General features: G+C 44.4%; 1 protein-coding gene across 1 annotated transcript in view; it reads left to right on the top strand.

Moving 5' to 3' along the window:
* Positions 1–13,050, top strand: part of CBLN4 (cerebellin 4 precursor) — a 219,608-nt gene that overhangs the window by 57,062 nt on the left and 149,496 nt on the right. The window contains exon 4 of the transcript XR_006595038.1: positions 7,268–7,375. The gene's annotated coding sequence lies outside the window, so the exon portion shown is untranslated. The remainder of the gene's footprint in view (positions 1–7,267; positions 7,376–13,050) is intronic.

Below are 13,050 nucleotides of genomic sequence, written 5' to 3' on the forward strand. Positions count from 1 at the left end.
TATAGGACAGGGTCAAGGGCTTGGCTCTCCTCCTGGCTTATCGGTAGGATTATAGACAAGTCCTTTTATTTTGCCTTACCAAGATTCACGCTATTTGTGAAGTTGGGGCATTTACTCAATTGGCATATCCCAAGTTGTGAGACATATCACCAATGTTATATTAGGTGACTTGGAGCAGAAAAGAGATGTGGCACCAAATAATACCAAATCACAGATTTGCTTTTCAAATTCTTTCAGTCTTTCCAGTTGCCCCAAGGAGAAAGTCAAATTTGGTGCTGTTATAGTACAACTACCCTTTAACTGTTGCTTCTTTCACTTTAGCAAGAAATGGATCCCAGGCTTATACACTTTGGAAGGCATTTCAACCTGGTCCTTGGTTGCAAACAACAGAAGCCACTTCCAAAAATAAATTGGGTGGCTCCCAGAAGGTGAGGGCCCAAAGGGCAGAAAAATGCTAATTACCAACAGGATGAATATATGTTTTCATCCAAGGCATAGTTCAGATATATGGAAATCCATATAATCAGAAGAGACATCCCCCTCGGGGCGCCTGGGTGGCGCAGTCAGTTAAGCGTCCGACTTCAGCCAGGTCACAATCTCGCGGTCCATGAGTTCGAGCCCCACGTCGGGCTCTGGGCTGATGGCTCGGAGCCTGGAGCCTGTTTCCGATGCTGTGTCTCCCTCTCTCTCTGCCCCTCCCCCGTTCATGCTCTGTTTCTCTCTGTCCCAAAAATAAATAAAAAACGTTGAAAAAAAAAATTTAAAGAAGAGACATCCCCAAACCCAGTCTATTAGTTTCCCAGGCCTGCCGTAAACTTGGTGGCTTAAAACAGCAGAGATTTATTCTCTTAGAGTTCTGGATGCCAGAAATCTGAAATCAAGGTGACAGCAGGGTCACACTCCCTCCAAAGCCTCTTAGGGAGAACCATTTCTTGCCTCGTCCAGCTTCTAGTGGCTTCTGACATTCCTTAGCTTTGTCGACACATCAGTCTTTGCCACTACCTTCCCGTTGTCTTCTCTGCGTGTCTCTGGGTGTCCTCTCTCTTATAGAGATGACAAGCATTGGATTTAGAGCCCACCCCAAACCCAGGATTTCCTCTAATGACCTTTAGGCAAATTCACCTGCAAGGTCATGTTCGCAAATAGCAAAACATTCTGAGGTTCTGAGTGGACATGATTTTTTGGGGGTGACGCTTTCCAACTCACCATATCTGCAACCAAAGGAAGTCTAAGAAATCTGAGAAATTAAGGAAGAAAACACAATGGAAATGTGCTACATGGGCACGTGGGTGATATTTGCACTGAACCTTGCACCCTTGTTTGAATACCTCAGTGTGAATTCATTATGACTATCCCTTCGTCCTTGATTCCTTCCTTTTAAGTTTCAAGGTCATGAGCGAGAGCATCTGACTGGCTAAGTCTAAGTCACTTGCCTGGGGATGGGGAGAGGACACTGTGAGCTTCTTCAGCACCCATTTTGGAAGTCAAGGCCCTATAGTTTGGACTTCCCCATAAAGGAAGAACTTTCAGAGGCCATGTATGCAAAAAATGGCAAATGCCCACCACAACGGTTAGCAAGCAGCTAAATCAAATGTCTTCCTTCCCATTAGTTCTATTTTTACAATTGTATTCTATTAATAAAAAATGATGCTATTTTTTTCACTCACAGTAGTACTGCTTTGTAAATTAAATTTATTTAGGTTAAAAAAATCCACTACTGATTTACAAAAAGATGAAAAATTAATAACAGTAAACAGGTGCTGTGTCGCTGTGGATAGATATATAGCAGTAGCCAGATATGGTAAGAATCATATAGGTAGGAGGCAGATGCCCCAAACTCAGACTGAACTGGAAGATTTCCTATACATTTCTTGACCCTTTGAATCTGTGCAGTCATAGCTATTTGTTTAGAAAGACCTGGGTGTCACAAGCCTTGGGGGCTATATATCTATAATTCAGGGCATCGCAAAGAACCGAGAACAATTTGCAAGCTTCAGAGGCTTCAGCCAAGCACTGCAGTGTCTGTGTGTTTTAGGTGAGTTTTTCAGCCTGTGTTGTTTTAACAAATCCCAGGCACTCTGTCTGGGCCTGGCTCCTATATCTCCAATAATATACTGGACATTTTCACCTGTATATCCTGCTGTTACCTCAAATTTAGCAGGTGGAGAAACAAATTCACCACTCTGCTCCCCAAACCTCGTATCTCCTCTTGACTTCCCTGACATACACTCAGCCTGCCAAGCCCGCAGCCTTGGAGAATTTCTGACTCGCTCGTCTCCGTCATCTCCAAAATGCAGCCAGTCACTGCATCTTATTGAATTCCCCCCTGGAAGGCATCCTGGATCTTCCCTCTCCTTCCCACTGTTCCCACCCTATTCCAGGCCTTCACCTGTTCTTGTCTTGTCCTCTGCCTGGGGTCTCCAGCCCTCCCTTCGCACTACTCCAGTGGGCATCCTCAGTTTGGTTACACCTGTCTCTTGTCTCTTCATCAGTGGTAGTGCCATGAGGTGGCTGGAGGGAAATTCAGTCCCTTCTGTAATTTCCCACAGTCCCGCCAGCCTAAAGAAGCAAGTGGTCTGAGTCACAGCCGTGTGCTTTCCGTGCAGATACGGCTGACGTCCGTTCCTCTTGTACACCCTTCCAGCCAAGTTGCCACTCTTGCACTTTTCCTGTATGGACATCTTGGAGCCGGCTTTGCCCCTGTCTTTTGAGCACACCAAATGTAGAGCTTTCTCCCTCAATCCAAGCTTTCTCCCTCTCTTCATTTGGAATACGCCTTGATTTCTTGATCTGTATTCTTATTAATCACATGAGGGTCTAGTATGGAAAGAATTTTAGCTGTGGACTCAGAAGAGATAGAGGACGTTTGAACTTTGCTCCCTCCCCCATTGGTTCCTGGAATTATTATTAAGAGAAATAGTTGAGTGGTGAAACATGTGCATTTCTTATTTGTTTATGTTTTCCCATTCCTTCCAAGTTACTTTGCATCAGGATCCATCTGTTAGGCAAGACCTTGGATCTCGGACCAGTCACAGCCCTAGGTGAACGAGGTGGGGAAGATGGAGAACATGTGTTTGCCTCTAGCTGGGAAGATTCCTGAGGTTTAGTGTAGGGCCCTCGCTGTCTTGCCAAGTCCCAACTCGGCACTGCTTATGGAAAGAGGCCAATGATCCAAAACTGGCTAGAGCTGGCAGGGGCAAGATGAGAGAGGAGAACCCTCCAGACAAAAGGCAGAGATGGCAGCCGATTGTTTCTCAGGAGAGGGTTTCCTTCCCTCTCTTCAGCCTCAAGAAAATAGGGGCGCCTGGGCAGTTCAGTTTGGTTGAGTGTCCGACTTCAGCTTAGGTCATGATCTCACAGTTTGTGGGTTCAAGCCCTGCGTTGGGCTCTGTGCTGACAGCTCAGAGCCTGGAACCTGCTTTGGATTCTGTGTGTGTCTCTCTCTCTGCCCCTCCCCTGCTTGTGCTCTGTTTCTCTCTATCTCAAAAATAAATAAACGCTAAAAAATTAAAAAAAAAAAAAAGAAAATAGTACAATTGAGTCAGTCACTGGGTTGGGGAGCAGGGGACCATGCAGGCATGGTGGGTGGGGGGGGGGAGGGACTTGGGAGTTTGGGAGAGCTAAAGAAGTCTTAGACAGCATTCCAGTTCTGCGTTGATTTGGGAAGTTGCCAGAACTCCACGGTACGGGAGATACCGGAGAGAGAATAAAATGTCTTGCTCTTTGGTAGGCGAAGGGGCTCTTTATTTTTTACATTACTCCAGGACCATCAGGCTATAGCTCTAGGTGGTTTTGAGTAGTTCCCACTAATTCTGACCTGTCTTAGGTTGGTATAAATTCAGCCTCCTCCATAAAACTGTTCCTCAGTACCCCGGAGCGCATTATTTCTCACCTCTCCAACTTTTGTGACTTTACCCCTTTTATTTGTAAGTATAGTGTTTGTATGTCCTGCTCTGCCAGAAGTTCCTCTGGCCAACTCCACGTGACTAAAAGCATAAAATTTAAGACTTATATTGAATATTCAAGCATCTGCTGGCTTATGTTGTTGGCTTCACCTTTTCCCTGTGTAGATTCTGTCTCGTCAATAGAATACACCATACTTAAGGGCAGAGATGAGGCTTTTAACTCTACGCCTTTTATAAAGTACTTCCTCCCCCCCACCCCCCGTCAAAGTGTTGAACACATAGCCCCGGACTCCATAAATGGGTTTCTGAATCATTTTTTCCACAAACTATTATTTGCATCTCAACTCTGGGTCATGTTGGCAGTGGGTCTACGGCCATAAATAACCTAGAGAAGATTCCTGCTCTTGTGGGAGCGATGGATAAGGAAATAAACACGAGGGTAGTGTAAATAAAGTTTGTGACTGGTGGTACGAAGGAGACAAAGTGGTTTTTCCAACAGGTGGAGCCTAGTTTAAAGGGTGTGGTTGTGGGGCACCTGGGGGGCTCAGTCAGTCGCGTGACTGACTTCGGCTCAGGTCATGATCTCGCGGTCCGTGGGTTCAAGCCCCGCGTCGGGCACTGTGCTGACAGCTCAGAGCCTGGAGCCTGCTTTGGATTCTGTGTCTCCCTCTCTCTCTGTTCCTCCCCCCCCCCCCACCCCGCTCACGCGCTGTTTCTCTCTCTCAAAAATAAAGATTAACAAAATTAAAAAAATTTTTTTAAAGGGCGTTGTGGAAGGCTCTATGTGGAGGTGATAGGGAAGGGCAAAAAAGAACCAGGGATGTAAAAATCCAGGGAGAAGAGATTGTTTTTGAGAACATTATAGATTACAGTGTGCTGACGTCAGGGAGCAGGATGTATGTTGCGGTCTGGGGTTTATACAGGCTCTCGTCCTGCTGCCTCCAGTGAGGAGCTGGGGTTTTAAGGTAGGTGTAGTGGAAAGTCTTTGAGGACATTAGAAGCAGAGGAGTGATACTGTGTTTTGTTCTGTTTTTTCTTTTCACTTGAAGATCTAATTGGCTGGATTAAATGATTCATGAATCGGGTAGCATCCCATGTAGCAAATAGAGGGGAGCTCCTGAGGAGTGACACCGTATGAAAGAGGGGGGCAAGGATGAATGGGAAGAAGGTGGGGAGGGATGGCCCTAGACCAGGTGAGAGGCAGTGGTGGCTCCCTCCCTCCTGGTGATAGTGCAGAAGAAGGAAAGCGGATGGATTTGAGAGACACTTTGGAGGTCAACCCAGTAGGGCCTGTGAATATGGGCGATACATAGGGGACACCGTGGAGTCAGAGATGACTCTCACCTTTTGGATGTTGGGGCCACTTACTAAGATAAGGGAAACAAGGAGAGATTGAGGAGAGAAAAAAATCACAGTTTACATTCTGAACGTGTTAAGTTTGAGATACACACGTATCATCCAAGTAAAGATGCCAAAGAAGCCATGGGCATATGAACGGAAGATTCAGGAAAGGGGATTTGGACTAAAGAAATACATTTGTGCAGCCAAAACATGGTATCCAAAGCCAGTAGAATGGGCAGAGTCAGGCAAGGGGAGAGAATAAACTGCCATGTGGGTTTGGAGCCCCTTCTGCAAAGTGGCCCATGTGATCTGGGGCTCCAGAAGCAGGGTTTATGAGAGTAGAAACTCATATACCGCACAGCAGGGGTATGTGCGGGGCAGCTAAGAGCAAGTTGCTTGGGGAGCGCTGGGGGAATCTGCACTTGTTCACGTGGGGTAAGTCCTGCAGAATCGTATTTTGGATTCGGCGCTCTGTCTTATAAGGATATTTCCTCCATTAATGTCACTCTTCAAGGACTTCATGCAGACTATGGATTTAAACTGGGTTAAAGTATTATATGGAAAACAACAGAACTCATCAGTGTCATTGTGAAAAAATTTTTTTCGAGAGAAAAGAAAGTTGATGATAATTTCCCAACAATATGCAACGATTGTGCCAAACCTGTTTTTCACGTGGTGAGATCATTCCACTGAGTGATGATATTTTGAGGCAAGATAATTGCACTGTGTATATGGGACACAGCCAGCTCAAAGCAACAACAACAATAATAATAATAAAATAAAATGAAAATTTTAAAGCAAAAAGAATTCAGTCAATCAGCTTGTTTCTCACCCTTTTGTTTTTGATCTCAGCAAGTGGTTGGATGTGTCTTTTTCCTACTTATTCTTAGTTATTTTAGCGCTGTGTAGATCAAGGAGGTAATCTTTAGCTAGAAACAACCTGAGGTTACTTTCCACCGCCTCAAGTGTTTCCTTGTTGTTAATTTTTAGTTGCATCGGTAATTCACGGTCAGATTTTCTTTGTTAAGAATTAAAATATAGTAGATAGCACTGGCTTCTTTTTTTTGACCCTTGCACTCAATTTAGTACTTGAAACATTGGTGTTGTGTGTGTTCTTGCAAACCTTTCTTCAAGTGCATTTCCATGTATATTCTTTGGAAGGAGACAGGCATGTCTTTTGCAAATCTGTGTTGCTTATTCTCTTATGCATATAATTGTCACTGTTTTTTTCTTGCTCAAAAATATGTCTTCTAGATCTTGCTGTATCAGGGTGTACTGCATTGCCTAACGTTTTTTAAATTTTGTTTTAAGTTTATTCATTTTTGAGAGAGAGGGAGAGACAGAGCATGAGCAAGGGAGGGGCAGAGAGAGAGGGAGAGAGAGAGAGAGAGAGAGACAGAATCTGAAGCAGACTCCAGACTCTGAGCTGCCAGCACAGAGCCTGATGTGGGGCTCGAACTTACAACCCCAACATCACGACCCGAGCCAAAGTCAGATGCTTAACCAACTGAGCCACCCAGGCACCCCTTTATCGCCTAACTTTTTATTTAGTTGCTTGGTAGAATTCTGTCGCGTGGGGGTGTGCTTACTTTGCTGTGTCTGTCTATGGGCAGATCTTTTGATCACTTCTGATTTTTTGCTGATGCCAATAGGCCACCTAGAATATTCTTGACACGCTTCTAGTGTGTATCACATGAGGTCTTCCAGGAAGAACTTTCCAGTCAACACTTTTTTCATCTCAGGTGTTCGATTCATGCCCACAGATTCCAAGTTAACAAGCATTGCTAGACTCTTCCTTTGTATCGGGGCTTGGTGTTAGATGTGCTTATATCCATCGTCATCTTTAAAACTGCAGGAGCTAGTGAGGTGGGGAATGTTGTCATGGTAATATCAGGGATGAGGGACGAGAGATTCCAAAAGGCTAAATAGTTGTCCCGGGCGGGGGGTGGTGGTAAGTAAGCAAATTGAGCAAATGATTGGGGCATGGCATGAAACTTTGTTGTTCACTTCATCTCTTACAGCTTTGGCTTCCTCATCTGGAAAGTGGAGCTCCAAATACTACCGTGGTCAGAGGATGTGTGTCTTATGGGTTATTGTACAGAGCTGACGACAGGAATGAGCTCTGAAAGGTAAGAAATGGAATGTGTGAAACTTTATACTATGACGGCATAAATGAACAAAGTACCCGTCCTCGAGGAGATTAAATTCTGTACTAGCAATGGCTAGGCTGACATTGCCAGGACAGAATGGCCTCTAGATCACCAGGCATCTGACCAAAGGCCAAGATCCTTTGTTGCTTTTAATCTACTTCCCTCTCCCCAGATTACTGCTACTTTAAACACCTTTGGGCCTTTCTATTATTTCAAAGAGGTGATCTAAATTAGGAGAATTTGTTTGATTTTGAACCACCTCAGAAACTAGGAAATGGATCCCCTTTCCATGGACCTCTGCTATTTTAATCTGGAAAATAAACATGGCTTTAGAATTGGGCTGAGTATCGGAGCCTTCAGGAGTAAGAAGTAGTTTTATGTGCTGTCTAATGTATCACAAACTATGTTAAAGCTTTGCTTAAAGTACCAGAACTCTGCAGGCTACGAGTTCCAAAAGCCTTGCTTCGACTTTCATGAGCACAGAAGGTAATTTATTGGTTTATGAAACACAGAGTTTCAGTATATTCTAGCTTCAGGTATGGTTGGATCCAGAAACTCTGTCGTAAGAACCCAATCTTCCTCCTTTCAGGGCCTTGGTCTGGGTTCCTCTGGTTGGCCTCCTTAATCGGGCGTTCATCTGGTTGACTTCCTTAACTGGGGTTTCCTCTTGTGGTGGTGATGTGGCTGCTGTCTGTTCTGATCTGGTGTCCAATTCTTTTAGTAATTTAGACTGAACATTCCTCTTTTGCTGAAAAGTAAATAAGGTAACTTAAGTTGGGCCTTATTTGGCTCAATTGGTCTGGATCGGGTGACGTGTGCACCCTTAAACTGACTCATTGTGGCCAAGGTGAGGTGAAATGTCTGTCTTTGAAGCCAGAGATGGGGAGTCAGTCCCCATTCAAATTATTCAGGCTGAGAGAAGAAGAAAAGTGAATTTGGTAAGAGAAAATCGAGGGAAGTAGGAAGGGTGTTGGGTTTGCAAAACTCTCAGATGCCCTCATAGAAATGAGGTATCACATTTAAGTCACACAATAATTCCTAGAGTAGTACTGCTCATCTCTTGTTAGATGGAGAGGAGGACGCTTGGACCATTTTATTCTAACTGTTCCTGTTCTAGCGTTCTCATCCCACCCTCCTTCTTAAACCTTCCCCCATGCACAGAGGGTGATCGTACTAACAACAGCTGCTCCAAGACTCATCAAATCACATTAGCATTGCTCGTGCCTGGTTTCTCTGAATGTCACAGCCAGCGGTGGAGCAAAGGCTGGTCAGCTTACAGTCACATTAAGGGAAATCTTTACTAAACCAATCCATGGAGCCTGCAAAACCATTGGTCTTTCCAACTTCCCATCAAGTGGCCTGTGCTCAAGGGTAAACCAAGGGGTTATAAATCACAGGAAAGGTTCCCCTTGACACATTTCCACAGCTGGAAGATGAACAAAGTGTTGTTTACTTTGTTTAACACCACAATTAGTGAAAATCAAAATGTCTCCAGATGCACTCACTGTAGTAAATTATTAGGTAATTAACCTTAATGCTCCCTGCTCTGAATCACCAACTTCCTTTTGCACTGGAGCCCTTGAGAATATTTCTCAGGCATCGTAATATATGACTGCACCACAGCTTAATGTTAAGCACAGCAAAGTTTGAATATAGTGGAAGGGATTTAGGATTGGAGCAAATTCCAAAAGCAGCGGGGTGGGGGGGGGTGGGGGGGGTCGGTGGGTAGCTTTGTGTACCCTTGGAGGAAAAATACAAACTTGCAACATAAAGACTGAATGGACAAAATACGGAGGAAAGGTGCTCTTTTTAAGTAATCTCAAACTCATCCTTCCTTTCTGCCAGCAAGTTTAAGCCCTTATCACGTCATGCTTGGGCTACTTTAATAGAGGACTTCCAAATGGTCTCTTTCTGTGTCTCTTCTCCAATCCGTTGTACCAGGTTAATCTTCCTGAAGCACAGGATTTATAATACCACCTGATTCATAAGCCTTTCGTGGCTTCACCTTGCTAATAAACAACATCCAAACACCTTAGTGTAGCTCTTTTTTTTTTTTTTTTTTTTTTGCTCTTTCTCAATCTAGCTTCCAAATCGTCTCTTTTACTGTGGCTCAACGTGACGCATCTGACCTCTGCCCCGCACACCTGTCCTGCGGGTTCCTGCCTTAGCTTCTGCTTCTTCTTGGGACCAGCACAGTGCAAAATAGTGATGGTTAAGGGCAAAGACGCTGGAGTGAGATTGCGTGGATTTGAAAGCCTACTTTGCTAGTTACAGATCCTGTCACCTTGTGATCAGTTTCCTCCTCTACAAAGCGGTGGTGCTAATAGGAATGACTCAAGAGGTCGTTGTCAAGATTAAGTGGGATAATGCATGAAAATAAATACCTAGAAAAGGAACTCAGTGCTTTTTATGTTTTAGCAAATCACCGTTGCTCACATTTTGGTCTCGCCATGTGCATGGTGTTGTTAGAACCACATACCCTCCCCTTGGATTAATGGCTTCTGGAAGCTTGGCGGGGTTGGGTACTGGGATCCTGGGGGTGTGTGTAGACAGACAGGGGTGGGCAGAGAGGGCGAGTGGAAGCTGGCATGAGTCGGTGGGATAGAAATGAGAGACACTCGACAGAGCAAGAGGCTTGGGAGGAGTGAGTAAGCCGGAGGGAAAGATCAGAGAGGTTCTGGGAAGGCTGAGCACAGATAGGGGCTTTGTATGGGGCAGCCCTGTCTTTGCCTATTGATAGCAGGTCTTCTGATAATGGAGCTGAACCAGAGAGGCCTGTGTGATCATCTCCCATTGACTGCTGTTTAAAGTTTGTTTGTTTATTTGTTTGTTTATTTATTTATTGGGGGGGGGGAGGGAGGCAGAGAATCCCAAGCACTGACAGTGCCGAGCCAGATGTGGGGCTCAGGCTCACGAAACGTGAGATCAAGACCTGAGCTGGAATCAAGAGTTGGACGCTTAACCTACTGAGCCACCCAGGTGCCCGCCATTTACTGCTCTTTAAAAAGTGATTTTAATTGCCTAAGGAAGACAAATGTTCTCTATATAACAAATAAAACATGACATATAAAGCTTGTCTCCTTTGACCCACTCTCCCCCTCCTTAAGAGGTAACTGTTGTTAGGAATACACCTCTAGATGTTATCTGTGTACATATACGTTACACAAAAAATTATATAGAATTCAAAATTTTTGTGTTTATATATATGTCATCATGCCATTCATGTCCTAGAACTTATGTTCTATCCCCCCACTCAATTATAGACCTAGGAAAAGTAATAATATATGTGTATATGTGAGTTACCTCTTCTGTATGGTCTATTATTATGTAGACCTATTATATATCTCCCATTTCTTTAAACAGCTCCACATTCTATACCGTGAGCAACGCCACAGTTTCTGTAGTCATTGCCGTACCAATGGGCACTAGAGTTGATCCATGTTCTCTCTATGTCTTAGCTCTGAAGCCAAAGCTTCCATTTTGATTCCTACTACATTCACTCATTTGTTGTATATGTAGTTTTTGAACACCTGTTAGGTGCCAGGCACTATGATAGCTGTTGGGGGCAGACTACCACCCTGCTATCACCAACTCATCACTCTCATGGGCAACGGATTCAGGGAGCAAGCGTCCTGTCTCAGGACAGGACTAGTGGTGTTTCCCCTTCCACTGGGTGGGTTGTGAAGCCATTAAGCATAAGTGGCAAAAAATCATGTAATATCAGACTCGTCCTTGAAAATTTCTTGCATTGTTCGTAAAGTGGAGTTGTTCAAGGTTTCTGTATGTGGTCCTCTATGATAAAAGATGAAGGGAGACATGGCCTTTTTATTCCAGAAGAATTTGAACCCATGATTTTCTCCTTTCCTAATATACCAGTGGCTGAAAAGAGAAGATCTGTTCTCTCAAGATGTATGGTGAGGAAGTTAGGGCTTCTGTGAGTAGATGATTTAGGAGGTCAACAAGTTACACTTCGAGAGAACACCAAGATGCGGAAGTGTTAGGGCAAGGGAGGAGGATGTAATCCCCAGACTAAAGGTTCTGAGAGTTGTAAGTGGAGGGCTGGCTAAAAGAGGAAGTTGGAACAACGATAGCATAATGTCTATAAAGTCACAGTAGGTCTCGAACAGGAGGATTTGTCATTGAGTCATGTTTAAGCAGTGAGTTTCAAGGTTACTACACATGGCTGGTCTCTGTCCCTTAGCCAACTCCCATCTCCTTTTGAGTATTATGTGGTTGTTGAGTACCATGCAGAAGGGCATGGTGTGCAAGCGTCTAGGTGGGACAAAATCGATGTGATTGCCATCAGGACATGGTCAGCCAGGGAAGGCACTTAGAAAATTTAAGCTTCTTTTTAAAAAATACACTGAAAAACATGTCTCTGTGATTGGTGTTCGACGTGGACTCTCGTGGTGCGGTGGTGGCCATCTGAGCCGTCAGCACCAAGATGGGGAGGAAGAAGCCAAGGGCAGGCCAAGGGCAGTGACGAGAGCGTTCTCAGGCTGGTGGCCAAAATCTGGTGTGCAGACTGAAACCGGAGTCACGGTCCCGCTGGGAGATGAGAGACTGAGTCAGTAGCAGAAAAGACGCCACGTTGAAGGAGCCAAGGGAGGAAATAAGAGTCAGAGAGCAAATCATCAAATCACCAGCTCCAGAGTTTGGTGAGAAAGCCTGGCAAGAAGTTGGGAAAGGTGCCGGGGGGGTTGGACAAGTTCGTGTGGATGAAGCTCCCCAGTGCCGTGGGGAGGGAAGAGTCAGAGATTTCAAAATAGCTTTTGGGAATCTGAAGTCTCCCTGCCCTCACTGGCCTTAAAAACACAGATCTCTGCATTAAGCAAACAAAATTACCGCTGTCTTAATTTCGCATCCTGTCTCTGTAGACCTGAAGCCAGTTTGTAATTTATGTCTTCTCTTCTGAGCCTCCTACGCATAGTCTAGGATTTGGCACACTTTTCTGTAAAGGGCCAGGGAATAAACATCTGAGGCTTTGTGAGCCAGATGGGCTCTCCCTCAGCTATTCGGGTCTGCCCTCAGGCGGAGAAAGCTGTCCTGGGCAATACGTAAGGGAATGAACGTGGCTGTGTTACAATAAAGTTTTATTTAAAATATAAAGAAAAATAGTTGGTGGGCCAGATTCAGACCATGGGCTGTGGTTTTCTGACCCCTGGTCTGATTTGTTAAGTGTAGATGACAATAGTACCGATCTCTGTTGGTTTAAAGGTAGAGTGAGAACACACAGGTAAAACAACTTAGTCCGTGGCTTGGAGGATAGCTTTGTTTTTTTTCTATTTCCTTAATTTTGATGTTTAATAAATGTAAATCAATTTTGCTATGATCCCTGAAATTATTCCTTATGAACCTATTTAATATATCTGCTCACGGAAATGGTGGTTGAGTTTGGTTCCTTGTCATGAACTCTGTGTAGGTCACTCATTCTTAGGGATTTCTGAACATGTAGAATCTGCTCGTGCCCACCGAAGCGTTCAAGCGATCTTCATAGAGACTGAACATATCCCTTAAAGCAGACCAATGATTCTCCTTGATAAAAGAAGTGGCAAAGAACTGAGTTTGCTAATTGTTCTTGGCCGAGGACATTACCTGGCATTTGATCTTTACACATCTTTGTGCAGCAAATGGATTTCAAATTCAATTGGGAA

The sequence above is a fragment of the Felis catus genome, chromosome A3 (assembly GCF_018350175.1).
Source record: "Felis catus isolate Fca126 chromosome A3, F.catus_Fca126_mat1.0, whole genome shotgun sequence".
Classification (NCBI taxonomy): Eukaryota; Metazoa; Chordata; class Mammalia; order Carnivora; family Felidae; genus Felis; species Felis catus.